Genomic DNA, 27,977 nt, shown 5'->3' on the forward strand with positions numbered 1-27,977 from the left:
TCCTTAGGAATAAGGAAGTTTATTTATTTAAGAAAAAAAAAATCAAGAAAATTCTTGATTGCAAAAACTGTGACAGCAACTTCGGGCTTAGTGTATAATTTCTTTCCAAATAATCAGAAGCTGTGAGCTGGTTGTTCTCTGGTGTAGTGTGACTCAGTAATATTGATGTTGCATATCACCACGCCTTTGATTTTCTTCCATGAATTATTATGTTTAATCTTCAATGTATGACATTAACATTTTTATATATATATATATATGTGTTTGATTAGTCACAAAAAAATCTGCGCAGTAAAAGTATATTTAAATCTTCCCCCCTCTTGTATTGTCATTAGAAGAGCTGATTTCAATGGGAACTGGTTCTTCATTATGTCTTAAGAGACTCTGTTACTTAAACGCTTGAAGAAGTATGCTCCTCTTCAACAGCCGTTCAAATTATAAATAAAGAGATGGAGATTGCTACAGCAGCTATGCCATCATATGCACACATAATCATCCGAACAGGAATTGTGTCTTCATATTTTAAAGATTTTTACAAGCTTTGTGTATTTATATATATTGTTATTGCGCATCCCAGTGCTATGTAGTTTATGCCTCATGCACAAATCACATATGCTAACTTTCGACTTAATTTCTATCAGCAAGGCACATTTCAAGTTTACACTGAATGAAAAAGGGAATAAACATCTCAACTGTTTCATTTATGTCTGCTGCCAGTTGGATACATTTGAGGGTTACTTTGTTGTGTGCATTCCTTTTCTTTTTCTTTTCTTTTTTTTTTTTCAGCACAAAATGTTTTCCACAGGTTGAACAGTCTGTTTATCAAATGTCTGGCCTAACATCAGTCTGTCAGATGCACATGGCTTCTTTTATCAATAAAGCAAAGTATTCTGGGTATAGGGTGTGTGTGGCTGTCTTCCACATACCATCCACAGACTGCATCTTTCCAGTGGCTGCACATGTACAAATGCCCTGTGTCCAATTTATTACGAAGTCGGAAAGGTTGACAAAGTATAGATAAACTGACTATACTGAAAAAAATTTCAGCCAGGTGTCAGAGCATTAGCACTCAAACTACGGCAAATGCCCTGAAGAGAGAAAAAGCATGCACCACTCAGCTTCAAGGTTGAGTGGTAAAGTAGCAGGTTTCAAACTCAGAGAAGCAAGAATTTTCAGATAATTCTGGATTGACCTGCTATGAAAGAACCTCGGTCAGATTATGTGAAATCTTAATGCACTATAGCTGATTTCTTCCTTCAATTTGACTCAACCGTCACAATCAGGAGATTGTCCTTTTAGGCAAGACCTTTAGGAGGCAGGGACATGCTTTGACATTTTCATGGCATTTAGATTCTGACAAGACAACCTCAATTTCTTCCTTCCTCTGGATCTTCCTGGAATGATGCTGATTTTCGGTGTGACCTCTCCCTTCAGATATTTATTTGACATATTCCAAACCATTTTGTTTCTGCATGATTCGTGCGACTTTGAACTCTGAGTGCATTTGTCCAACGCTGTCAAATGCTGAGGTGCTGAAGAGGCAGGGGTGGGAAGGGCACAGGAGGGTAGGAGCCTAAGGACTCATTGAGAGCAGGAAGCTACGGCTACTTCACGCTGAGAGCACTGATGTCATTCTGGTGGTAGAGTGCCAGGTTCATTCAGTTGAGGTGAAGGATGGGTGCAGTGACCATGAGCTTGTGATCCAGCGAAGCCATCACAGAGAAAGAAGCTGGGTTAAAATAGATTTGACACAATTAGGCCATGTCAGATTCTGCTCTGATGTAGCTGGGGTGCACATTCAGAGTTGGGCAGCTCATTGTAATTTCACATTCTTGTGCGAGATGTTTATTTTTGCTATTATTTCCTCCTTTTTCAGGTTTAGTTTACCCGCCCTTAACCTGCCAAGGACCTGTTTGTAACTGCTAACTCAGTGCTGTAGTTGATGGAGTCATTTGTACTGAAATCCAGAGCAGCTTTCCTTTTCAGGGTTGTTCATTTCCGTTGATTCTCCTTGAAATAAAGGCTTATTTTTATCGAGGTTAATATCCTTACTGCCGTCTTCAATGTGAGATCAAATGCTTGTTTGTGGTTAGTACGGGTATTAGATTAAAGATGCTTCCTCAGCTGCTGCTGCAAAGTAAATGATTAGCTTGCCACACAGCATGACCCACTTGACTGGGATCAGCAGAAATCTCAGTCAAGGAACAGTCAATATTGTTTTTTCTGACCTCCTCATGACCCCACACAATCACATTAAACCTAAGTGGACACTAGAGTATCTGTAAAAGACCCTCTATATTGAGTTTTTAGTGAAATACCTGTAAAATATTGGTGGAATTTTCATAGGAAATAGTTTTTCTCAGTTTCTGTAACGGAACAACAGGCTCAGTTCTTAATTATATCTGTCTTGCAAAGTCAAGTGAGTCTTAAAACCTCAAGCTTCTCAACTCAGTGATGCATCGTCTTTTAAGCAATGTCATTTATAAGGACTTCGCTGTGTTAAGATACACAACACAGTACATTATCCTCCTCCATAATGAAATTAGTATTGCTTGTACATTTGGGTTGAGCAATTGCCTGTGACAGCTGTCAGCTAAGATGCAGCATGTGCGCAGTGTATTTTGCGTTAACCCTGAAGTGTCAGGCCGTTGCGATTGATGTAAAAGGAAACAAAGGATGCTTTCCTGTGTTTAACCATCAGTCAGGTTTTCATAGCTGATTGATTAGCCTCTCTTTGCTGCCAGAAACGAAATCACAGAGCTCATGCCGGACACAACACAAGCTCACATCAATCACAGCGCGAGGGTTGGCTTGTACAGCAGAGCAGCAGCTGACATTCACACAAGAAAGCTGCCAATGTTTCCTCCAGACACGCATCGCACAACTCGCACGCCGGGTGAAATGAGCGTCCACTGACAGACTGATGAGATCTTCCCAGATGACACACCAGGCATGCCCATTTCCTGGCCTTTTCTTAAAAAAAAAAAAAAAAAAAAAACTTGCTTGATTTCTTTTTTATGTCTATTTGCTCTATATCTCTCTAAATGTGCTCTTGCCCATCATTCACTGCAACCTCCTCTATGTCCTCATTTGAGTATTCACGTTCAAAAAAATGCTCAGTTGGTGCAGTGATGACTCAGCCGATTTATTTAGTACACTTTAAACACTTTACCGAGCAAAATGGCAACTACAAGCAAGAAAACATTCAACGCACTGTCATGACGTGATCATGGATGTAATGTATTCCTATTGGCAAGGCTAATTTGCATTCTCTCTGTGGAATAAATGTTTAAATATAAAATTGGGAGTGACTGATGTGCTGTGTGTGCTGTGGGATCTTAGCCTCGCTCACAGCATCACTGTGGCGGGTCAGCTTTCGATTTCTTTCCAAACACACAGTATAATGTGGAGCGCCTCATCTTGAAGTAAGCTGGCTTCAGGATGGTCATCCGGCTTCATAAATCACACCATCAGAAAATCAATAATTTGAAAATACTTCTTTGTAGGGTTTTTTTTTTTTTTTTGAGCCTTTTATATCTTAAAGAACAAAATTTCATAATCATGCCATGATTACTCTGGCACACACTCTCTTCCTGGGCCTCCTCCCCTACTTGCTTTCTTTTTTTTCTTTCCACTTTATGCACTCCCTATTAGGAAGGCTGTCAGTATGCTTTGCTGCGACTATGGATCGTCACATCAAAACAGCCCTGAAATCTCATCCCTCCTCTCCCTTCAGAGAGCGGTACCTCAGTGAAAGCTATTATTCGTTCATCTGTTCGACCGATTAGCCACCGTTCTCATTATTACTGATACAGGACCTGGCTTCGAAATGGCATGGCTTCCATAGGATTACCTCATTTGTAATTCATATCCAGAGGCCTCCCAATTCCAATAAGAACAATAATAAGCTTGCTGGTGGTGTTTATTTCTTTTCTTTATTGCGTTCATTTTGCACACATGCATGTTTGGGCTGGGATGATTTAGAACACAATTCAATGCCGCACCTGTTTCTTGACATTGGCAGATTTTTGTGTTATGGCTGTTCATTTGTCAGATTGACTTAAGAGGCCATGATAGTCTCACCCTTGAGACTTCGTGTTGCGCATCACTTAAAATGAAATAAGGGAGTTGTCAAGGAACAGTCCACCTGTCACTAGTAAGATATTACCATAAAGACACAAGAATAGAAATTGCATCAAGAGATGGGAGATTTAAAAAAGCTCTTATAGCACATAAAACACCAGATCTACTGTTCTCATTGGGTTTTTAATGTTTAAACACATTTCTGAGGATTTGCCACATTCTTATTAATAGTCAAAGTTGGACTTCTAAAGTTGTTCACCCAATCTTAGACCACAAACTTTTGACAGCCTTGGTGCAACTGTACAACTCGATATTTAAAAGATGAGATGGTTATTTGCAAAACCTTGAGATAGGAAACCACTAAGCAGGGGTCAAAGCCTCTGCAGGTTAGTCTGACCAATATTTTCCTTGGCAGTAGTAGATCGCCACGTCGTGGACATTGCCAATGAAGTAATGAATGGCTTCATTTGGTGATAATTATGTTGGCCCTTGTTGGTCCCAAGGCAATAACAATGTGAGCCTAAACCGGAAAAAATTGAAAGAAAACGGGCACTCTTGATAGAGGTAAAACATTTCCCCAGCTTCATTGTTAATCATTCCAAGAATAACTTTATTTGTTTTCCTCTTTTTTTGTTTTGGTTTCACTGTGTTTTGTTCCTCCAAAGTATGAATTCATTAGCATCTCCTGGTGTTTGCTACACCCAAAAATTGAAGCACAAACAATGGTAATGATGGATGTGGGGGTTCAGGCTCACCAAGAGCTCATGTGCTTTGTGGCTGTGAGAATGAATCCCATTACAAATTAGTGTTTGATACAAAAAGACCTTTTCTGTAGTGAGCGGCGCTGACCCCCAAATGGAGTGCAGGAACTGTTGTGGTCTTGTAATGAATGGAACAGCGGCATATCTTCATAATATTGAGCCTTGGATTTTAAACAGCTTTGACGTGTTTTACATTCTGCTGCCACTGCTGCTGGCTCATTTAAATTACTGTAAACACATTTCATCAGCGGACTGGGGTTAAGATGCTGTTTTACTGCATTTTATGTTCTGATATAATTTAAAAGGCCTCCCAAACGGTGGCTGGAGAGGAAAGAAATAAGCAGGTAGACCCATAAAAACTGATGAACTGTGTCCACTTTTCATTTTTCATTTATTTCATGGGAACTCTTGCCATTGTCTTCATTTTGCACTAAATCATATTTTTGTAGGAAGGCATTATTGGCATCATAAGGTATAAGATGTCTGTCATTGCAGGTAAAACTGCAAAATGATGTTCAGTAATTAACACTCAGAGCAATAGAAGAGAAAACAAGCAGCAGTAGAAAACAAGATAAAGTGAGAGGAATGTGATGCATTTGAATGAGACAGTAAAATGGTGACAGGCCTGCCGGATTAAGTGATACCCAGGAACTGTATGCCATTGGCACACTCTGCCCTTCTCAGCATTATGTGGAGAGCGTCACTCTAATTGGTTTTCTGGTGTTCAGGACCAATTTGCTGTGTGAAAACCTACTGACCAGATCTTGGACATTGTCTCTGTAGTTTGCTGCCTCATTGTCCAATACGAGTCCCTGTAGTGGTGTTGTCAGCAGTAACTTCAGAACAATTAGAGGAGGGCTGGGGGGGTGGAGGGGGATTAAGAGTGCTGGGCTGAGCACAGAGCCCTCCAGAGTACCTGTATGCAGGATGAGGGTGGAAGTGGTGTTTGCTCATTCAGACATTTGTGTTAGTGAAGGACTCTTTAATCCATAAACAGGTGAAGTGGTTAATACCAGGTTATTGAGTTTGTCGACCAGTGTACAGAGGAATTATAGTATCAAAAGCAGCGCTGTGTACAACAAATAGCATTGTGGCGTTGGATGCCCCAGTCGGGACAGGGATATGGTAAGATATAATTAAGACTTCATTCTTCACTGATCTGTCTATCCTCCATAGACAAACTGGCGGAGTTGGTTAAAAAACTGATGTTACAGCAACTAAGTTTTAATACTTTTAAAGGCCTTTCACAGCAGTCTCCATGGGAACGAGGGAAACATCCATGTTGGACACATACCTCACACCTGTGTCTCCGTCACCTGACTTAAAATGTCGGGCCTCATATCTGGTCAGCTTCTGCTAATTTGAGCATGTTTGCTTTCATTTGAAATCTTTTGTACCAGCTTCAGTTGTTCCACTCAGTGTTCAGCAGCCTCACCTTTCTCTGCCACTCTTGGTATAAGTACATTTGTTTTGGCATGAGCAGTTTTTCATCATCATCATATATCAAAATGAAGTGTTGCTTTCCTGGGAGAGACATATTCAGTGATTCTTATATTGTGCCTCAGGCTGTGGTCCAGACTACAGAGACCAGCTGCAGTCACTGAAAGTCAGCCTCTCCGCTGTCAGTTTTGCTTGCCAAACTGTTTTCCTCGCATAAAGTCTCTGCTTCAAATGGTCCCATTTAATTTAGTCTTTTTTCTTTTTTTTTTACTGTAAATCTCTTCAATTGGCAGCCAGCATATACTTTTGATTTGTTTACTTTCTCAAGTCACAGAGTTAGTGGTTGTGAATGTTTTACTTGCAGTTGGCCATGGCCAACCAGACTGAATGTATTACCGAGTGCACTTTGTTCTTGTGTACATGGCAAATGAGGAAGGAGGCGATGCAGACCATTATCAGTCTCACAGTCTTAACTAGTCAACGCTGTGTCCCTTGAATCTCCACGCAGGCCCTTGCCAATCCGAATCCCTGCCACAACAGAGGAACATGTGAGATCAGTGAGGACCTACAGGGGCGACACCTTCATCGGCTACGTCTGCAAATGTCCACCAGGCTTCAGCGGAGTTCACTGCCAACACAGTAAGATGTGCTTCTCCTTACCTATGCACCTTTACATATAAAAATATATATATATTTCTGTGAATTATGATCCGTCTGTCAGATCTGAAAGGTTTTACAACACAAATAATGACCTTGAGCGGGGAATAAATGTGGGAAAGCCAACATAAAGTGAATTGATGTTAAAAGAACAAAATCAGCAAAATGATACTGGGTTTGGTGGAGAAAAGAAGTGCTGAACTTGCTCTCTTTTGCTGGGCATTCGCTTAATAAAGGTTAGTGTCAGAAGGTCTTTGCTGCGTATGAGATAATGCTTCATGTTGTCCCTGAGCATCTTTCACAACCCCAGTTCAATTATGCTCTATCTTTAAACTGACTCTCTGAACTCCCAAGTTTTGAACACTGTGAAAGTTGGCACAGGGGTAATTGCTGGAAACCGCAACCTGCAAAACATGAGGTGTACGGTTGCCGCCACCAGCAGCAATTGTAAAAATAGGGGCATGCCATTGAAGCTGTGTCTAACATGATGTAATTAGAGCTATTACTGCTGAGTTTTGATGTCTTTGACAGCGTTTAAAATGAAAACATGAACAAAGTGGGAAATAGAAGATGGCTTTTCTTAAATTCACAAAAACCTTTATTGATTTTTCCATGTTTTCTCTCAAACTCCTCAGCTAAGCTGTTTTATTTGATCACTGTTCACAGCAACAACGTTGAGGTGAAATAGAAAACTGTAGAAGTTATTGTTCTGAGGGGGTTTCACCGCAAATATTAGATATTTCAAAGCATAGTTGGATCATATTGCTTGCACCACAACTGTCCTGTTATTTTAGACAAGTGAAACTATTTAATTTATTTGAAATAGAAAGGACGTCACAGAACAAGTGGAAATTAAATTATGAAGTTTAGCATTAAGCCTTTCCAGTTGTTTTCCAGTTGAATTTCCCAGATTGGGAAGTCATCATGTACTACAGTAAATCTTGTGGTCTGGTATAAAAACCAAGGCCTTTATGTGTGCTTGACTGGGCATCGCATTAGCCTACACTACATCGTTGTCCTTCATCACAGGTGTGCTTGAAAGTAATGGATTTCATGCATCATGTTGTCAAACTGTGTGTTTAGCTGTATCTTTATTTTGTTTCAAAGAACAAAGAGGGATATATAATCACAAACCATTGCTGTTAAACAAGAACACAAAAATAGAAAATAAAAAACAGACATGATACATGGGCTTTTATTTTGGAGAAGTTATTTATCAGCAGGATAATTAACCTAAACATTCATGTCTTTGGACGGTGGGAGGAAACCCATGCGGGTGCAGGGAGAACATGCAAACTACACAGAAAGACCCCAGGCTTGGAACCGAAACGGCAACCTTTTTGTTGTGGGGCAACAGCACTAACAACTATGTTGCCATGCTGCCCAATCTGAAGCCATTAATAATCTAGCAAGCTCATTGAACAGGATAAAACTGAGAAATGATAATAATATTAACAATGAAAATGCTGTTGTAACATTCAACAAACAAGGCAGCAGAGCAATCTGTATTATCTAATAAATACCCCCCATCCTTTTTATGGGGGTAATGATAATGACGCAAGTCTTTCCACTGCTGGTAACAGTTCAAACTACAACACAACTTTTAAATAGTGCATCTGTCGATATTATAAATTCATCAATACACCCACTAGTCTTTGTTTTAATAAGGTCACAGCTGTTGCAACAGAATGTACATCTTCTGCTTGGCGTATTAGCTGTTCATTATAAAATATTAAACTAAATACTTAAGAAAACAAACCCTCCACTTAGAAACTTGACAGTGTTTTGTTTTTTTTTTTTAAGATGGATTTCAGGGTGGACTTGGATTGTAGGATGGTCCTGCAGTTTACTTGATATTTAATCCAGTGTTTTAAATCGGCCTTGGCCCAGATTAGTGTTTAGCTTTGTATAGTCTGTACTATCCAGTTGTAACATAAATATGTGTAGGCCAGCCCTGGCTTTTTACTCCTGCTCTTACCATCTCCGTGTTCTGTCAGAGCCAAATCCAATTTCACACCTTTGAATGTTATCCTAAATACATGCACTTCATATCCTGCTTGTTAGACCAGTTTTATGAAGCACAGCCAGGAATGATGCTGCACATGGACAGCAAGGATAAGTACAAGCTATTTTAGACTGCTTTGATAGGAAGGTACTGTAAGCACTTATGCTTTTGACTCACTTTTTAATCCCCCCCCCCAAGTGTAGTAGACAGTGATTCAGCTTGCGGTGTTTTCCATGTTAAGGTCAGACATCAGACAATGACAGTTGAATGTGATGGAAGCAGTCAGAGCAAGCAAAGTTTGCTATTTTGATATATATTTGATACACTCAGCCACTGTATGTTTTCAGAAACTCAAAGGTTACTCAAAGATCTCATCAATGTGAAAATCTGAGGATGTATTTCAAACTTTTTCATTAAAAATGTGCCTTTGATTGTAGATTTTTATTTTTAAATTCTTACTCGTTGAGCGGTTTAGTTCATTCCCTGTTTTGAACTGTTGTACAAGACTAACCAGGGTTAAAATTGGTGTCACTGCTTTTATTGTGAAAGCCCTCACTATAGCAAAGTCATTCATCTTCTGAATAGTGTGGCGTCATGTCCCTGTGGTGACAAGTGAACAAGTGCCACGTTATTGGGCGAGCAGCCAAACATTGTAATGAACTGTCATAGTGTGAAGATTGGGAGTGATTGCCTCAGTCGTCATTTTTAGCTCACACATTCTTAGCCCATCAAGGGCAAATGAAATATAAACTCTGGGGATTTTCATCAGAGCATTTTATTTTTCTGTGCTGGATTTTACTGTAATGTCTCAACAAAACAACCTTGTGTAACAGGCGCACCTGCGTTGAGGTTGAAAGTTGTCAGATGAGATGAAGATGCGTGCCCTCTTTGAAAAATGAAGTTTGATCAGGAGCATCTGTACCTCCTCTCCGTCTTCTTCTCTCTACATCCTCGCCCACAGTGATGTTGTATGTGGAGTTCACTGCAAATCAAAGAGAAAATTTATGTTAGTAAAAACTATTTCCAGGCTGAATGAACCAGTGACCTCAGGCTGATGGTTATTTGTGTAGAAACTTATACCATCCCTATAAGAAGGAATTAGCTAATTATTTCCCTTATATAATCAGTGGGGTGTTTTTTTCTGTTTTTTTTCTTTAGTTTTTTTTTCCTAGCTGGGTCTCTTTCTTTCTTTCATGGCATTCAAGTACCTTGACCAGATTCCCTCTTGTTGTTTGATCAAGACACGTCTTTGCCTTTCTCTCTGAAACGCAGCAGCAGGGCAGGATTGATTGGGGCTAAATGTGGGATGTATGGGGGGGTTTTCTTTTTCTTCTCTCTTTTTGTGTGTGTGTGTGTGTGTGTTAAAAGCACGGCCCCTGTATTTGATCACTTATTGACAGCAGCTATCATGCTGCATTAGCCCTGCTGCCTCCACAGTGTTATACCGCAGGATAATCAACCAGTGTTTATGGCTGTGGCCTGGTACAAAGCCACAAGGAGGCATTACTGTGCATTAGTGAGTCAGTGCACCTCGAGCGGATCACTGGCTGTCTTTCGTCAACTCAGGGGAAAGAAAGTGACTCTCTAAGGACTTGGTCTGTGCTTAGTCTTTTGTACCACATGGAAGACTGCTTTGGTGACCTGTTTAGTGTATTTTCCAGTCAGCAAGGAGGCATCCAGTGGCATTTCCGTCTCCTTTTCTCACTTCCTTCTTTTTCCCCCACCTCATGTTTCATCAGACCCCCTGACTCCTCTGCCTCGCATAGATTTTTATGAAGTGTGAGCATAAGAAATAGACATGACTTATTTTCCACATTCATATCTTTGTTGTGCTCAATTAACCGCCTTAGAACAAAACGATAGCGCAAACAGTAACGGCACAGTCCAAGGCAGCATGAATGAGCATCAGAAGGACATTTTAACCTCTAAACATTGGACTGCAACAATAGACTCTATTAGTCAGTCACTAGGCAGAGGTAGAGGTCCGACAGTTCCTCCCAGCACCCTTTCCGCCCCCATGAACACCCACCACTTCACTGCACTAGCACACCCCTGAGTGGTTACCTGCTCCTCTTCAAGTGAAAATGACTTGCCCTTCTCAAAGCTGTCAGCGCATCACAGGAGGTGACTTTGTGGCGACATATCTTCAGGATGTTATAATGTTACAACGGAAGGGAGGCAGGCACGTGTTACAGTAGCTGGCATATCCTCCACTCTTCCAACGGAGGCCACCAAGAGAGGACAGTAGCTTAGATCGAGAAAAGTTGGTGGGCTTGTGGTTTTCTGCTTCCTCTCACGGTGACTGAGGCAGTTGTTGTCGGCTTCTGGCTGTGAGACTGCACTATTAAAGTAACCCCACCTCGTGATGACACACAAAGTCTTTGTTCACCTTTTGTAACCCTTCAGTGTTTTTAAAGGCATCTCACCTGACAGTCAAATTCTTTTAATTAATGACAGAATTGTTGTCATCTAACAATCAATACAGGGCTTGTAAAGATGCATTGCACATAAAACAGGAAATGCAATTATTAGAATAATATATATTAGCATCGGTCAATATCAGAGATATATTGAAGATTCCCCTCACAGCAGTGTTGGTGCTATCACTCCTGGAGCTGCGTCTCTGACAGTAAATAAAAATGTCAAACCTGTGGGTTAAATGAATGTTTGATTGCTCCCTCTTTCTGCACCAAACTCTGTTTTGCAGAAGGATAACCATTCTGCACAAGAACATGGACCAATACTTCTCCACAAATGATCTTGTACATCGCCGCAAAATTAGCTTCTCATTCATTTTAAGGCCAAAGCTTAAAACAAACAAACAAACAAAAAAAACTGTTACTATTTTTATCATAGCTCTGGGGATAAAGTTGTTCGTGTAAAGAAAGCCACTAACTGTCTTAGATCATCTATGCAGTAAAGCTGAATTTTGTTTCAGGGTGTATTTTCACTTTGAGTGAAAAAAAAAAAACTAAACGTTTTGGGGGCAGGCTTAGCTAAACGGATTAAGATAGATTTAACCACAGCTAAAAGATAGTGAAAAAGTTTGTTGAAGAAATACTTTTCCATGGTAAACCAGCAGGAGGGATACTTTGTCCTCAGAAAGTCAACCTGTTTTCCAAATGAACAAGAGGCATCATTTTAGTCATATTGCTTGAGGTCTGTTCTTGTAGATAAATCTGTCTTGTGTTCGCGGCTTCTGGGTTACACGAGGTGGGAAAGTTTTAGTGAAACTATGTTAATCTGCACACCAGCTTTATTTTTATGTGCATAAATTAACACGAATAACTTTGAAAATGTGTTAATTTTCTTAGTGTAGCCAGAATTACGCACATTTGTGCCGATGATTTCACGTTTTACCGCACCTCCCCTCTCTTTAAATCTCAACTTTTCTGTCTCTCTTGCTAAAACGAAAGACAAAACTAAAAAGCCTTGCCAAAAGCCAACTAAAAAACAAAACAAAAAAGGCTGTTTACCTTGTGAGTATAGATTCACTTCTGCTAGAGTTTCCCAAGGTCATCATTGTATCACAGATCTAAAACTGTTCCCCACTCCCTGAAGTGGGCTCAGAATTACTGTGAACACCGGCAGCCCCGCCAGCACCATTACTGTGATGTAGAGCTGTGCGGATACCCTCGTTTCCAGACACCCTCTCAACATTACATTCGCAATCCCACAGCCCACCCACGGCTCCCATTCTGTGGCTACAAAGCTGCATTTACAGGAAGATATGAGTGCAGAAGATCCTGGGGGAAGGGTCCATAGTCCACCAAACATCCAAAGAAGCCACCACAGTCGCACAGCCAAACCGACAAGACGCCAACGATCAACATCTCAGGGAGAGACACTTTTCTTTTCTGTCTCACAGGACTCACTGAAGATCAGAATGGAAAGATGGAAATGCTTGTGGGCCAGCAGTCAAGTTTCAGCTCTCTGAGCTCTTGGTATTTTTTTCCTTCAAAGCAATGCACATCACTGGAAACAGCAGAGATCCTCTTTATGTGGTGGTTCAGTGATATCCGGTCAGTCAATGCAGCCTTAAAATGACTGTTGGTTTTTTCTGTTTTGTTTTTTCTAGAAGAGAAGAAATAGACAATGGTATCAGAAACTGTTTCAGCTGCTGTCTTGTTTGTGCTCATTGCAGTTTTCATCAATATGTGTTGGATGGAGGAAAAGATCGAATTCAGGAATGAATATGAGGCTCTGGTGGTGTTAATGTGGCACTTCACTGTAATGATTCCAAAAAAGCAGGTGTACAATGATGTGAGTGTAATAATGTCAGCCTGTTGTTGACCCTAGCTTGCTTAGTTGAACGTTTCCTCAGGGTTGACTACTTTTCAGATTCTGTGTAAAAACTGTTGTGGCAGTTGGTTGTTTTTGTGCACAATGTAGCCATCAATCATTTATTTCTCAGATGCATGATTCTTGACATTGTTGTGCAGGAATACTTGGCATCAGCAATTACTCTGAGTAAGAGTTTAATACTCTGTAGGAAACCTTCAGCCAAATCTGGAGTGGAGGAAGATCCTGTCCACGCCGACTGCTGTCTGTTGTTGCAGGTTTTTGGTTCCTTTTTGGCTCAAAATGACTACCAGGGTTTGTGCGATGTGTTTCACTAACAATCTGTAACATGGTACAAACACCAATCCTGATTTTTGACCTAGATTCTGGATGTTATTCATAGAAAGCCCACATGGGTGACTGAATGCCTCTGGATGGGGTGTTAAAGTTCATTTTATTTGTTCGTGGGTGGCTTTCCGAGCATTGTGTCATGGATGTGATATTCATCGTTGCCATTTTGTCGCTTATTGAAGCTGCAGACACATACTGGGATGTTTCCACCAGTAGAAACGGTATCTCTGGATTTTTCCCAGATGGACCTCAATAAATCAGTGGTGCCAGACAAGATGACCACCTACCTATTCCAAGATGAAGATTCACACAACTCTTCACTTTGATTCATTCCTCTTGTGAAGCTGGCAGCAAATATAATCCACATTTATTATTAATTAATTTGGCATGAACTGCAATGACTGCATGAATTGTTGTTTTGGCATCTTTTGGGTACAATCTGCTTCTCCCCATTTCATTAGAGCCTAGTGGCACTGGCACTCATTTGAAAGTTCCAGTTCTCTAACAATACTTTATAAAAGGACAACACTGTTCATGTCTCCTTGTCGTATGTCTCAGAGGGCCTCCATAGGTACAGAATATGCAGATGTGTGAAAATAAGGTTTCAGAAACTGGGCTACGATCCTCCTCTGTGCACAGCGGAGGAATTGGTTTTCAATTGAAAATGTGTAAAATGCAGTAGAGAAAATATGCAGATATATGGATCTCAAAACAGGTCTAGATTTTACATCTATATGCAGTTTAAACTTAGGTCAGGGCTTGTTTGCCATAAGGATTTGTCATGTTTATTGAGAATAAATCCAGTTTAAATGTATTTATGGGGAAATATCAGTTTGAATCTTATAGCTTTAGTTTTTATGGCAAAATATATTTAATCTGTATCTTCTCACCTTGACAGTTCTGTTTGCTTTAAGTGTGTGTTTATGTGTGTGCTTGTGTACTATGCGTCTGCACAGTGGATGAACTTCAATCCCAGATCAGCTGATTTTCTTTGGTATCCAGCTGCGGCCTTCTCCAGCCCAGGAGGAACTGACCCCTCTCACCTTTTGTCAGAGGCCATTTTGGATAACAAGCTGAAAGGTTTTTCCAACCACCTTTTTCTGCACCACTGACATAGATATGTTATTTAGCCTTTAAGATGGAACCTTTCACTCGTCAGATCAGAACTGACCTTATTTTTTCAAGTTTATCGAAGACAAAAAATGACAGCATTCACCAAGATCTATTTGTGCTTGGCCCTGATCTTGTTTGTTAGCCTTACGCACATCCTCACACCCTCATCTGTCAGTGCTCCGGCCCATCACAGGTATGTCACCTTTTCCGTGTAGCCTCAGTAAGCATCCATTTCTGCAAATCTTGCCAACAAAAGCTGGTGCAGAAGCATACTTTGAGTAAGGCGACCTTTCTACTTTGGCAAGGTGGTGCTTTGATGGCAAAATAAAAGATGAGAGGTTTTTGTTTTTTGGTCTTGGTGGTTTTTGGGTTTCTTTTTTTTTTTTTTTTTTTATTCTGCGACCTTGTTGTTATAATTAATAAATAATAATGGCACAGAATCCCTTTAACATTGAAACTATACGAAATAATGAAAAGGCTGACTTGAGCGCATTCTTGTTGTCAAAACATAGTCTTTTATGTGGGGCCTTGCACATAAACTGTTTTCAAATCCCTTTTGAAAGAATATGAATGTGCAAAATGGCTTTGGGAGAGTTTTGTTTGTGATTTTTGTGCCTGAATTTCTTTGTTGAGATTAAGAGAGAAAATGACAAAAAAAATCAAAAGCATTGGAAATATGCAATTTGGATGTTATGGAACAAAACATCAAAAAATTTAATAGATGAGAACTGCCAAAAAATAATAATTTATATATTTGTTCACTGAAGGGTTTTTTCTTTTTATTTTTCCTCCCTTGTTCCTCCCAGTCACATGGTTCATCCCTCCCATCTCAGACTTGCTGGGAATGAGCTTTTGCCAGGGCTTAATTGTCTACGGCTCCCTCGGTCACCTGCGCTGCACTGTCCTCTCCTAGCCTCTGCAGTAAGGATGGACCTGGCAGATGGCCAAAATATAAATAGAGATGCATTTTCAAATCCCAGGTGCCAGAGAAGAGTTCTAATCATTCCTGCCCAGGGATTTTGGCTGCCACTACAAGGCAAAACAAAGCACTGATAAATGTTCAGCTTGACTACACAGAGCTGCATTAATTCAGGATGGTCAGTGTGTGGCCAAATTAAGTTCAGTGTTTTTTTTTTTTGTTTGGTTTTTTTTTTAACCCCACCTGAGTTCAGGATTAGGGTTAGGGTCAGGCGATGGAGGGAAAAAAGGGATTTATAGTCATAGGAATGTGCAGTTTAGAAATCTCAACATGGGATTTTGAACGATGACCTGCAGCGAGCTTTTACAGGTACTTTGGCTTTGATTCAATCGTAAATATGACTCAGCATGGAGGAACAATATGGATGGGTAAATGTCCGTTATGAGGATGGTAGCGTTTTAAGCATTCATGGAATCTCGTGTTCGTTAGCCACCCGAAGAGGATAGTTCATAGAGAGGGTCAGCAAGGAAATGAATTAATAAAATCAGTGTGAAATCACCCTCTGCTGAAACCACTGAGGCATCTTAATTTGGCAGCACTATCAATATTAAACACTCCCTGAGTCATTCAAATGTGACCTTTAGCAAGACCATCTACTTTTAGTGGATGTGATTTTCAAAACATGACCATAATCACAACGCAGCCATACATTGGGATTCATGTGTCGGGTGATTTTGGCAGCCGGAGAAGAGCTCTGAAGTAAATACGCTGTGCGACTGGGCCACATTTCAGTCATTATTTTACAGTTGTTCCATTGTCTGACATTAAAAACAGAAAACTGAAATTGGAAGAACGTTTTTAGGACTGAGCGATATTAGTATGTGAGAGCATAAAGGTAGACACTACGCAGACAGCAAGTATGACACAAGGATGTCAGGGTTTTTGCTAATTGGTTTGTTACAGTAGGTCATGGAGCAATGTTTAGTGACTTTTCCAGCAGACTTGAACTAATTTCCACTTTCCAGTTGCCTCACTGACCATATGGTAGGCTTCTTATTGAAATATCTCTCCAGCACTGGATGGACTCGCTGCAAAATTTGGTAAACATGAATTGTAATAACTTTGGTAATCTCATTATGCCATCACTGGTTCAAAATCTTTATTTAACCTTTGTAGAATGATTTAACTACAGAACTAATGGCATTCTCATCAAGTTCTTTTTGTTCCGCTCCAATCAGCAAATGTTACAGTGTTCATTAAAAATGGAAAACAGGTTTAAAACCTACACTTTGGCTCACTCGTCATTCTGAAACATGTGAAGAACTTCCTTCGGTTTTCTGTCTGTATTTCCAGCCATTTAATACCTTCTAGTAAGTATCTTAGTAATGGTAAAAGCCTTGTGGATCGGACTCTGTTCCACACTAGATCAGTATTCCCCTCACACACCTGCTGCAGAAGCTCCATCTGTAAGCTTAAAACGACGCTTAGGGCTTTCCTCCAAGTGTCATTCTCCCTCCGAGCTCAGGGCTTTTCACATGCTGCACATCCCAGCTTCAGCAGAGCCCCTGGTCTGCATGTCTTCGAAATGATGAGTGTTTGGCTTCTCAGATATTCAAACCTCTATGCAATGCATCCTAAGATATGTTTTCAAGGGCTTTTGAAGTGCAGTTGTGAATAACCTCTCCGTGGGCTAATCCTACTTTAAAAAGCTTGTCCTTGGAATACACTGTTCTTAATCCTGCATTCACTGCCCCATGCATCATCATATCCCATGAAACATACAGCATGTACTGCTGTGAAAACTACCTCGCATATGAGATGAGATTTAAGACGATCTGTAAAGGAGATCAATAAAATCAATGCTCTGGCTAGGCCTAGATGCGTACGACCGAGATTCAAATGTATCACCATGAAAGCGTGTGTCAAGGCTACATCAGGTGATTTGAAATCTCTCTGTCAACTCTCTGTGACTTCATCGGGAATAGGAATAGGGAGCCTGTCTTTTTGTGCTGATAGTCAGTGGCATGGGTAAGGCGAGGACAGATTGACATGATAGATTGACAGTGGAGACAGGCACTTCCTTGTTCTATCTTCCATCTCTGACTCCACTTGGTGAGACAAGGCTTGTCTTGGCCTTGTGTAGTACGGACTAGACACATCTCACTGCACCAGGGGCTGCCAAACACAACATCCAAGTATGAAAGCCCATATACAAAGATGGGACTCTTAGGATATTCCAACATTTCTTGAAGTACAGCATCATTATAGAAATATGCTGAATAAATTCTCATGGGGAAGCAGTCATCTATTCCACACGCCTACTGTACTGTGGATATGAGTTAAGGTATGTGATCAAATGCAGGTGGAGAAAAAACTAGCACACGTCGACTTTTATTGCAAGAAAAGCCGGGCTGTGGTCTGACAACCTGCAGAGAAGTCCTGTCCTTCCCACTGAGTTATAGCCAGATAGCTGCTTTTCATACCAGTCTCCGTCAAGAGAGCTCTGTGTTACATCTAAACTGCCAAAATGAGGGGGAGGATGGAATATTTGGAAAAGAAATAAATAAGCACACATAAGGACTACATTACATGATTGATGAGCATGCAAATCACTGACAGACCTGAGGGCAACAAGATGATGCAAGCTGTTCTTCACAAAACTGCGACTCTATCATGAGCTGAACATGTGTTCGTATTGTCTCATGGCATTAATAAAGTCTTACCATTGACTGGAGATGGCATGTGCAGGGGGAACGCAGTGATGTTTGATTTTAAACTGTGTCTGAGCATGAAAAACCCTCAACTTTTCTCCTTGGCATGTCTGGAAGGTCACTGAATGAAACCATCACATGCTGCCGAGTACGTACAAGTATATACGAGCTCAGAACTGTTGATGTATGGTGTGTGCGATGGTGAGGGAGAATTCTAACACAAATGAACCACATGAGCTTTAGCTTTATGCTCTGTCACCAAACTTCTTAGCCAGTATATATTATCCCAACCCAGAGGAACAGCTGAGTGCCGTAAGTCACAAAATTTATTTTTTCTCATTTTACCCACTCATGAATCAAGTAGATGCATAAATAAATGTAATCTTTTCCACAGTGTCTAATCTGGCATCTGCAGGACCAACATAAATCACATTGAATTAACAGCAGCAGCCCCAGCGCCGTGTCTCAACGGAAGCTCTAGCTGCAAGGGGAGAATAAATGGATGGTTTTGTACGAGTAAGTACGAGTGCTCAAGGGGTTAATTATATGATAGGTGTAAACAAACGTTGTCCACTTTATTCCTGTCGAGCACTGATTTTAGAGACCTGACCGCTGCCCTTGGCCTAGACAAAAGGGGTCAAGAGGTTCAGCTCCTTAGCAGACATCCGTATAGGTCTGCGATGTGAAAGCGGGTAAAACAAAATGAACCTTCCCCTCACCGTGAGAAATGATGCATGACAACTAAATGAACTCCAGATGTGGAGATGAAACGTGATGAGACACGTGAAAGCAAGAGTCTTGACCAGCCTCCAATTGTGTGGCTTCCAGTGTCTTGGCAGGGGAAAAAGGCTTTTTACTCAACATCTGACTGTAATTTAACGAGGGAAGTGGGTGAAATGTAGGGGCAGTCCTCCCGGGACATTACCTTTCATTCTCCTAATTAAATTTAGGGGCTTTACAAGTGTGAGAGGATTACAAGCTATTAGCAGGCGTTTATTTCAATTATTTATATGATATAAGTTGGTGTTTGAAGCCAATTTAAGCTTACACTGATGCTATTGAGTATAAACACAAGTCCAACTGATATTAAAAAGCTTCCCATACATAAGCTCTGTAAAATACATTTCCCTTTGTCGGGAAGTTGTTCTATCTCTAGAAGGAATACAGGACCCTTCACTGCTTTATACCTGTGATTAGGGTTTAATTACAAACTGATAAAACGATGTCCAGTCTGACTCTGACCGGGTGATTATGAAATAGGCAGATATGTGGTCAGTATCTAGTACAGCAACAACACAAATATACTACTAGAGATATTTTATGTTGGTATTTTCACAGTGGTGGGCAAATAAGCAAGGACGATTAGAGCAAAGGGAGCTTGGCTACTCATTCAGGTGCAGATTGGACAGATGAAAACATTTAATCTAATGAAATGCTAAAACTGAATATACTGAATATACTTTCCCCTTAATATACCTGGGCAGCCCTCCCAAGTGAGCTTTATTCTTTATAGTAAAGTGGCTGGACAGAAGTCACTTTGAGGCTTATTACAGTTTCCCAAACAACACTTAAAGCACATTTGAGGAAAATGATTCTCCTCTGTGATGAGACAAAAATTGGGCAACACTATGGGCAGAACTCCAACCGTTAAGTCTGACAAACACCAGGTGGAACTCCTCACCAGGCCACCACCATCCCTGCAGTGAACCATTATGTTATGTCTTGAGACTGATCAGAATTGAGGGACGGATGTAGGCCACAGACTACAGAGAGGTCCTTAAAGGAAACCTGCCCCAGAGTGCACGAGGAAGTTCACCTTTCAGCACAAGTGGCATTGGAGCTGAGCTCTATTGTCACTATGTACAGGTCATGCTCTGCAGCTTGGCTCACTGAACAAAGTGTACACATGGGCGATATTTTCGACTAGTTTTAACTGTTTGCTGCTTAGCTGTCGCAGTCTCTGCAGCCTTAAAATGTACCGAAAAAGCCTGCTCTTCAGATGATAAACGGTATTATTGCCATTAACACCACTGCTAAAATGACACTGTCTGCACGTCCCTTGGTTTGTCAGCAAATTGGATTATGTCCCCTGCCAACAACAACACAGCTCTCAGTTTGGAGGGTAAAGCAACATTCATATATATATTTCTAACATAATTATACAGTTTTCTTTGTCTAAAATATATACCCCCCCAAAAAAGGAAGAAAAAAGAAAAAAGATCTGTCTTATTTGGTGTCAGTTCCCAGCTACACAATTATTTACCCTCAGGCAGGCAGTTTAATCTCAAGTTTAATACACTTGAGTGAATTTCATCGGTTTGACACAACAGCTCCTCCATTGAATGAGCTGGAGAGAAGACTCATTGGACCGTGTGTTTCTGGTGGCTGTAGCAGGTGCAGGCTCGGCAGAGTTCAGTGCAGCTCAGCAGAGAGGGCACAGGTGACCCCGGCTTTGCAGGCCTTGTTCTTGCTCCCTGGACACACTATAGCCAATTTAGCGTGCACAGCCAGTATCGGTTCTGACACATAGCACTATTCATCGCTCTCATTATTTGTCTGACTGAGACACTTTTTAGAGCGCATGGAGGGGCAAAGCCAGGGAGCGAGACGATCCAATGGCTGATGAGTCGGCAATTTTAAAGGTTATGAGGTTTTCCCTTTTTTAGGGGAGGCATCAAAGATGAGAGGGTTTGAGATTGATGATTAGAACACATAAGTCTTGATATTCGATGGCTCCAATATCTTTGTGTCACATGAAGAACCAATTCATTGATAAAATTTCACAGTGATGTACAATATTGCCATCGTGAAGGATTATGATATGGAGGATGGATAAATAAAACACATGTATAGCAGTATGTTGTTATTAGCCGCCCTGTTCAGACTGAATAAGATTTAAGTTGGCTTTCCTCCCAATTAGTGTATGTGGACAAAATAACATGAACCTTGCAGTATTATAATCCGGCAGAGTGCCTCTCAAGGCAGCCTGAGATGAATCAGCATCAGTCTGGCACAGTTTCAACAAAAACTGTGTACTATAAATGTGACTAAAGCGTATTAGTTGAAAGCCAAGTGTGTTGGATTGTGTTAAATTGCACGCCTGGTGGTTTTATTGTCTCCATCCACTGTAGAAATCTTGTTAAATCGTCATGACCAAGATATCACCATCCCCATAAAACTGAAGGCATTAGTTGCAAAATGTTTTGTCCCGTTTAAAGCTATAATGAATATATTTAAATACGGAAAGATAGTTTTGACTGTTATGAATCAGGCGAAGTCCTTGGATGCATGCCTGTGACTGCACTGTGTCAAAGAAGTTGTGTAAACACAGTTCATTTACCTGACCAGTGGGCTAGCACATCTTTTTCTCCTCCCTTCCTCTCTTCTCTTTCTTTCACAGCTCCCTTCTCTCTCATCCTCTCCATGCTTCTCCTCTCCCTTGGTCTCAGTTTTTACTGAGTGGATTAACCGCATTCCCTGAAGTAATCCCTTCTCTCCCACCTGATTTACTGGCAATACACTGCTTTTAAGTCTCACTTTCCCTGTGCTGATCTCCCGGGGACTGATGGCCTCTCATAAAAGAGAGGGAAAACCCGAAGATGGGCTGCCTGTGTTTTCTTCTCTCTGTGGTATGCATTGCTCCAGGCTATTTGAGTGACTTGCCCATTTGGCTCACCTCTGCATTTGAACATACCTATGATAAGCAGGATGAACTCAAATAACAACAACATAACTTTTATAAATTGCTTCTTTCTTTTTTTTTTTTTTTCTTTTTTTTTTTAAAGAGGTGAAATAACAGCAGATTGTGTTTTGGACAGAATTAGCTGAGAACTGGTTTGCTTTTGTTTTTGTTTTTTCACTGTTCTGCTACATGTCTGTCTAAATGACATTGAAGGAGTCTCCACAGAGGGCAAACTGTCCATTTCTGTTATACTCAAGAATAAGATGTTCCTTCATGTATGGACATATTCATGCTACAGATCAGTCCACAGATGGTTCCCCATTCAGTTAATGCAATAAATTCAGTGAAGCTCAGTGTGTACATATAATCATATTTCCATTTGTGTGCTCCTCTAAGGCAATTAGTAAAGACCAGGCATTCACTGTACAAATTAATCTGTTGTGGATTACATGCTGAATTGCTGACTGACCATTGTTGGTCCATATAGGTTGGTGTTTTTCAGAGTAATATATGTTAATGAGGTTGTAAGGCCCTCACACTGGAATTAATTAAAACATAATCCCCCCTTTATTGCAGTAACCCTCCATAATCAAGATGTTTCCTTCTGAGAAGTGCTTGTGAGCTCATTTGTGTGCTACTAATGTGTTGTCAGAAGGAGACTAGTTTCTTGATGCTGGCTGTTTTTAGATTTGTAATTATCCCTGATTGTCTTGTGTTAGCTATTTGAAGCAGAGCGACAGCAACATTTAAAGTTCAAGAAAAAGAAAAATCTTTGCAGAAATTGGTTTCAAGCTTGATTCTGCATCACATAAGAAACCAGCTCTGTGCAGCTGCTGAGTTGTAGTGTGTTTGCCGAGCAACACACATTAAGGCCATTCCATTACTGAAAATGTCAGGTTTCTGTAACATCATGCGGCATGGCAGCATATTGGTTAATGCTGTTGCCTCACGGCAAGAAGTCAAGGGTTAAGGTTCCCGGCCTGGGGCCTTTCTGTGCGGGTTAGGGTTACATGTTTGCATGTTCTCCCCGTGCCTGTGTGGGTTTCCTCCAGGTACTCTGGTTTCCGCCCATCATGTTTGCTTTAACTGGTGACTCTAAATTGTCCGTATGTCTGTGTGTGAGTGTGAGTGGGTGTTCGTCTCTGTCTATCTCTGCATGTTGGCCGGTCCAGGGTGTCCCCCCCTCGCCCAGTGTGAGCTGGGACTGGCTCCTGCACCCCCCACAACCTGGAAACAGATAAGGGCTAGAAGATGAATGAATGCAACTCTCAGATGTCATATTATATATATGTTTAGTCTCCATGATGCAAACCACGTAGACTACATGGTTCCCTGCAGACTGTAGACAATTCTAACTCTGATGTAATTTGGGGAAGATGGGGACTGTGCACAAACCGTGAATTGGAGCTTTAATGGCTTTGTATTAAATGACTTCCAAGATGTCTTGGGGAACAGACCCTGAAGTCAAATAGGCACTCACAAACCATCTGTGCAATGGCAGAACGCAAAGGTACATAGCAAATGTCAGGCACTTGAATCCTCACAGCATTGAGGTTCAAAATAATTGTGTAAACATGGTTCACTTATCCCTCTAATAATTCATATATTTCTTCCTGATTAAACACAAGTAGATTCTGCACTTTTCCTTTTATTAACCGACTTTGCATCTAGTTTAGCGCCAAATGTATTAATCAGCTCTTTTGTTTTGCTCCAGTCCAAATAATTTTTTCCATTCTGTCAAACAGAGACCAGGATCTAATGGTCATATCACAAGCGACAGCAGGCTTTGTCTTGAAGTTTGACAGCAATGTGCTCACAAAATACAGAAATAAGAGCAGTAAATAAAAACGGTGTTAGATTGTGTTGAAGATTAAGTGCATATCCAGGCTGACACCACTGAAATGTCTCCTCATGCGTAACACATAAAATAAAACCAACAGATGTGTGTTTCAGTTTCAACCTGCATCTTTTTTATTTTATCTCTATGGGAAAGCTTTTACAACTCAGTTTCATCAAACATCTTTTCATCTGAATAGAGTTGTCTTATGGGGCCCTGTGGATTTTTTGGGCGAATCACAAAATTCCTCCTTTCTCTCAGAGCCTCTCTGTCTCACTTTTACTTAACTTTTTGATTTTTTTTTTTTTGTGTGTTTCACACTGCTCTGCTGCAGATTAAAAAACTTACTGCCTCAAGACACAGTACCTCAGTGACCATTATGGGTGAAGACCATGACTGTATTTCCTCTGAGCATAAGATATTCAGTGAAAAAAATGTATTTGGAGATATTACAAATGTGCTCAAGTGACTGTTATAGATTTTATAGATAAAACCTCAGAGAGATGAAGTGCCGTAACAGTCTTACTTTAATCATGTTTCACTTTCTTAAGCTTTCCAAATCTCAAACCTAGTTACATAAACATGAAGCCAAAATATACCTATGAGTCACAGATGGCTCAGGGTATGCTTTAGAAGATTAAAAGTATTGTGGCTGCCACAGGCAAGTATAGAAATCATTGGAAATTTGCTGAAAATTGTTCAAAAGCCATTTCCTTCTTCCCCCCTACAGTACCTACAAAAACCGGCTTTCCTGTTAAAGGAAAGCAGTTAATGGGGATGGCTGTATAAGAGAGCAGCAGTAAATTGGTGTGATGAGCGAGGCTGGGGGTCTGTCACCTCCTGTAACTGGTTCGGTGAATCAATCTGAGAAGAGCTATTTTAGAGAGCAAACTGCAGAGCAAAGGTGGTCATACAACAATTTGCCATATTGATAGTTGGTCGTGCTCCCGTCTGTGATATTTGAATGAAGAGACTGCGGGTTATTACTTTTCCTACAATATTATGTTAGAGTGAAGTTTAGTGTTTCATTTTAGTTCAGAAATTCACTAAGATTTCTAAGAAGTTTTGAGTCCAGTGGAGTCTATCTAATTCGCATCAACTGCCACTGAATAAGTAAAATCACTATTACTGTGGCTGGTTAGGATTGCATGTACTGAGTAAAAGCGAGCAAAATCCTCTCTGCTGCGGAATTTGGAATATTATATAATATTATAGAAATGCTTTTTTTTTTTCCTACACTCAACTCCCAGTGGAAGACCTTTTGATTTACATCTAATTCAACATGAAGACTGAATTGCATAATAGGAGGGCTGTAACCCCATAATAAATATCTCAAAATACACCATCAGGAGTTCAATTTAGATTTTTAACTCCCATAACTAGAATTAGTGTTTCATTATTAATAAGTCAGCACTTCTGGAAAAGTTTTCACTCAGTTGATTTCTCTGGAAAGTTTGATCTTAACATTACAAAGAAGGTACACTGGGTTAATTGTTCTTAACATTTAAGAACTCTGGCCTATATTCTTTGATGCTCTCCCAAGGAGCAATTTGATTTATTAGTTTCAAGAAACAAGTGTCTTTGTGAGAGCTTCTTGGGGCAGACAGAATCAAGTAACACACAGGGAAAATTCAATATATGCTCACTAGCAATGCATTCTAATGAGGATGAAGTCTTTCTAATTGCTGACTGTCTGCTTTAAATAAATGAATGTTGTTTCTTGGCTCTTCTAGATATTAATGAATGCGAAAGGGACCCATGCAAGAACGGGGGCATTTGCACCGACCTGGTTGCCAACTATTCCTGTGACTGCCCAGGAGAGTACATGGGGAGGAACTGTCAATACAGTGAGTGCTCATGTTTTTTTTTTGTTTTTTTAAATTGTTTCTCTTTTAACTCCTTTTAAACTTCCCACTTTTTATAGTTCTTACAGTCTTTTTAGCAGTTTATTATCAGCACTATATTATGTAATTGCACATGGGGTAGACCAATGCTTGAACAATTAAATGTTTTATTTTGGATGTGTTTCATAATAATCATATTATCATTGGATTTGGCTAATTTTCTTTATAATAATATCCAAAGGTTCTCTATAATGTCATAAGTAAACTGTGCATTACATTCTGTCTGCTTATTGATAGCAAAGGAAACTATAAAATATAAAGTAAGGGGAACTGGTAAATACGTGTGCTCATGTGCTCATTGTAAGCTTCCCAGGTATAAAAGATATTACTCACAGGGATCGACGGTGAAGAGGGAAAACGGGCATCAGCAACCTTTGATGTAGAGAGAAAAAAAAAAAACAAAGTTTGTAGTTGATAAGTCTTCCTCATGATAGTATTTATAGAACACATGGCATATGAATTGATCTTATCTGGTACAGGACAGAAGAGATTACAAGTGTACAGGAACATTTCTCATTTGTTTAAATCATCATCAGCACATCCCGAAATCCATCCAGTGAAATTCATGTGAGAATGTTTAACCAGCGTTCAAACTGTTAGAACGTTAGAACATTAGATACCTGGAAACATGTTTGTTAAAATGTCATCAAAATCTTTGAAAAAAAGCAACTTTTTCTTTTCTTCTTTTTTAGTAGACAACAGGAATAACAAAAAAAAAAAACAAAAACAGAACTCTTCACTCTTCAGGAAAACACAGTGAACACTCGCGCATAATGTGAAGTTGCCTCATGCAGCTGGTTGGTCATTTCATTTAACAGGCACAGAAATGTTCCATCTCAAGTGGCTTTCTTTTTGCAAGACGCCAGAAGAGCTGAAAGCCTCTTCAGTGTGTTTCTTATGGCATTGTGAGAATATTTTGTCTGCTCAGTCGAGGAACATATTTGGATTAATCTACCAGTGGACTCTGAGCTCTGAGCCAAGCCTGCACTGTCACAAATTACACTATCAGATTCACTGTCTTAGCTGCGGCGCAGTTCTTGTGCGACAGACTAGACCTCAACAGTCAGGAATTTTACAGCAAATCTCCACAAAGGAGAGAAGACATTTTGCATCTTTTTGAAAACCTGAAGAACAGACCCCTGAGTGAAATTTGTGAGCGGAGAGGAATCAAGAAGCGCAACTGCTTTGATTGGCTCTTACTTGTCAGAAACAAGACTTATTCTTGTTGATTGAAGCTATGCCAAGCTCCATCATTAGTTTAATGATGCTCTCTTTCATTTTCTCATTGAAATTGATATGGAAGCTGTAAATCTGGAAGTTGTGGTGCAGTCTGTATCTCAACGCATCACATTTTTGAAAGTGCTTGCGCTCACATTCAATTTGAAAGTGTAGAAATTTTAGCCCTTTCCAAACGTATCCCACAAGAGTTAAAAGGACCATAAGTCCTACGCCGCTCTCTTAATGTTGACATGAACAACCGCATAAGGCTGGAGTTGAGCCAAATCCACTGAATAGCCTTCGGTATATTTTTTGACAATGCTGCTTCATGTGAAAAAGCAGCCAGAAAGTGAGACTGGATTACTAAGTCAGTGTCTGTGCCTCACTCTTGACACTCTATCTTTCAAATATAGACATAAAACGGGCCAAAAAAGTACTAAAAAACATAGAAATGTTAAGCAATGAAATTGTTGTTGCCATTCTAAGTAATATTAACGTAAAATTTTCCGAACCACAGCAAAACTTTTTCAATAGATTCATTATTTAATAGACAAATAGGATTATAAGGATTTATTGGAAAAATTATTTTCACCATTGTGTGCAAGTAGCTTTCATCTTTAGCTTGAATGCCAAACATGAAGTGTGCTGCAACAATTTAGCAACGCGGCCTCATTAATTTGGGGGACTCGTGAGTGATAATTGAAAATACAGAGTTCTGTAAAAAGTATCCCTTTAAAATGTAAACCTAAATTTAGACGTTTCATATTTAAAGTCTGTGTTTGCTAAGACTGCAACATCTTATGACAGGAAGTACAGTCAGGTCCCCAGTGAATACAGCGCTCACAGAAAAAGGTAGAAAGCATGGAATGCGCTGTAGTGCAAAGACTCATCATCTCCTCTGACTTGCTCCTTCAGCCCACATTGTGTGTGGGCATGTCCCACACATTGGTTGACGCAAATTAAGCAGCTGTACATTTGCTGGCAGCGCTGCACCCAAACTGAAAAGAGCGTGACA

The 27,977-nt window shown here is 40.3% G+C and overlaps 1 pseudogene; it reads left to right on the forward strand.

The window, feature by feature from the left end:
* The window catches only part of LOC115048429 (EGF-like repeat and discoidin I-like domain-containing protein 3), a 75,770-nt pseudogene that overhangs the window by 34,386 nt on the left and 13,407 nt on the right, over positions 1–27,977 (forward strand).

This window comes from Echeneis naucrates, chromosome 9 (genome assembly GCF_900963305.1).
Source record: "Echeneis naucrates chromosome 9, fEcheNa1.1, whole genome shotgun sequence".
NCBI lineage: Eukaryota > Metazoa > Chordata > Actinopteri > Carangiformes > Echeneidae > Echeneis > Echeneis naucrates.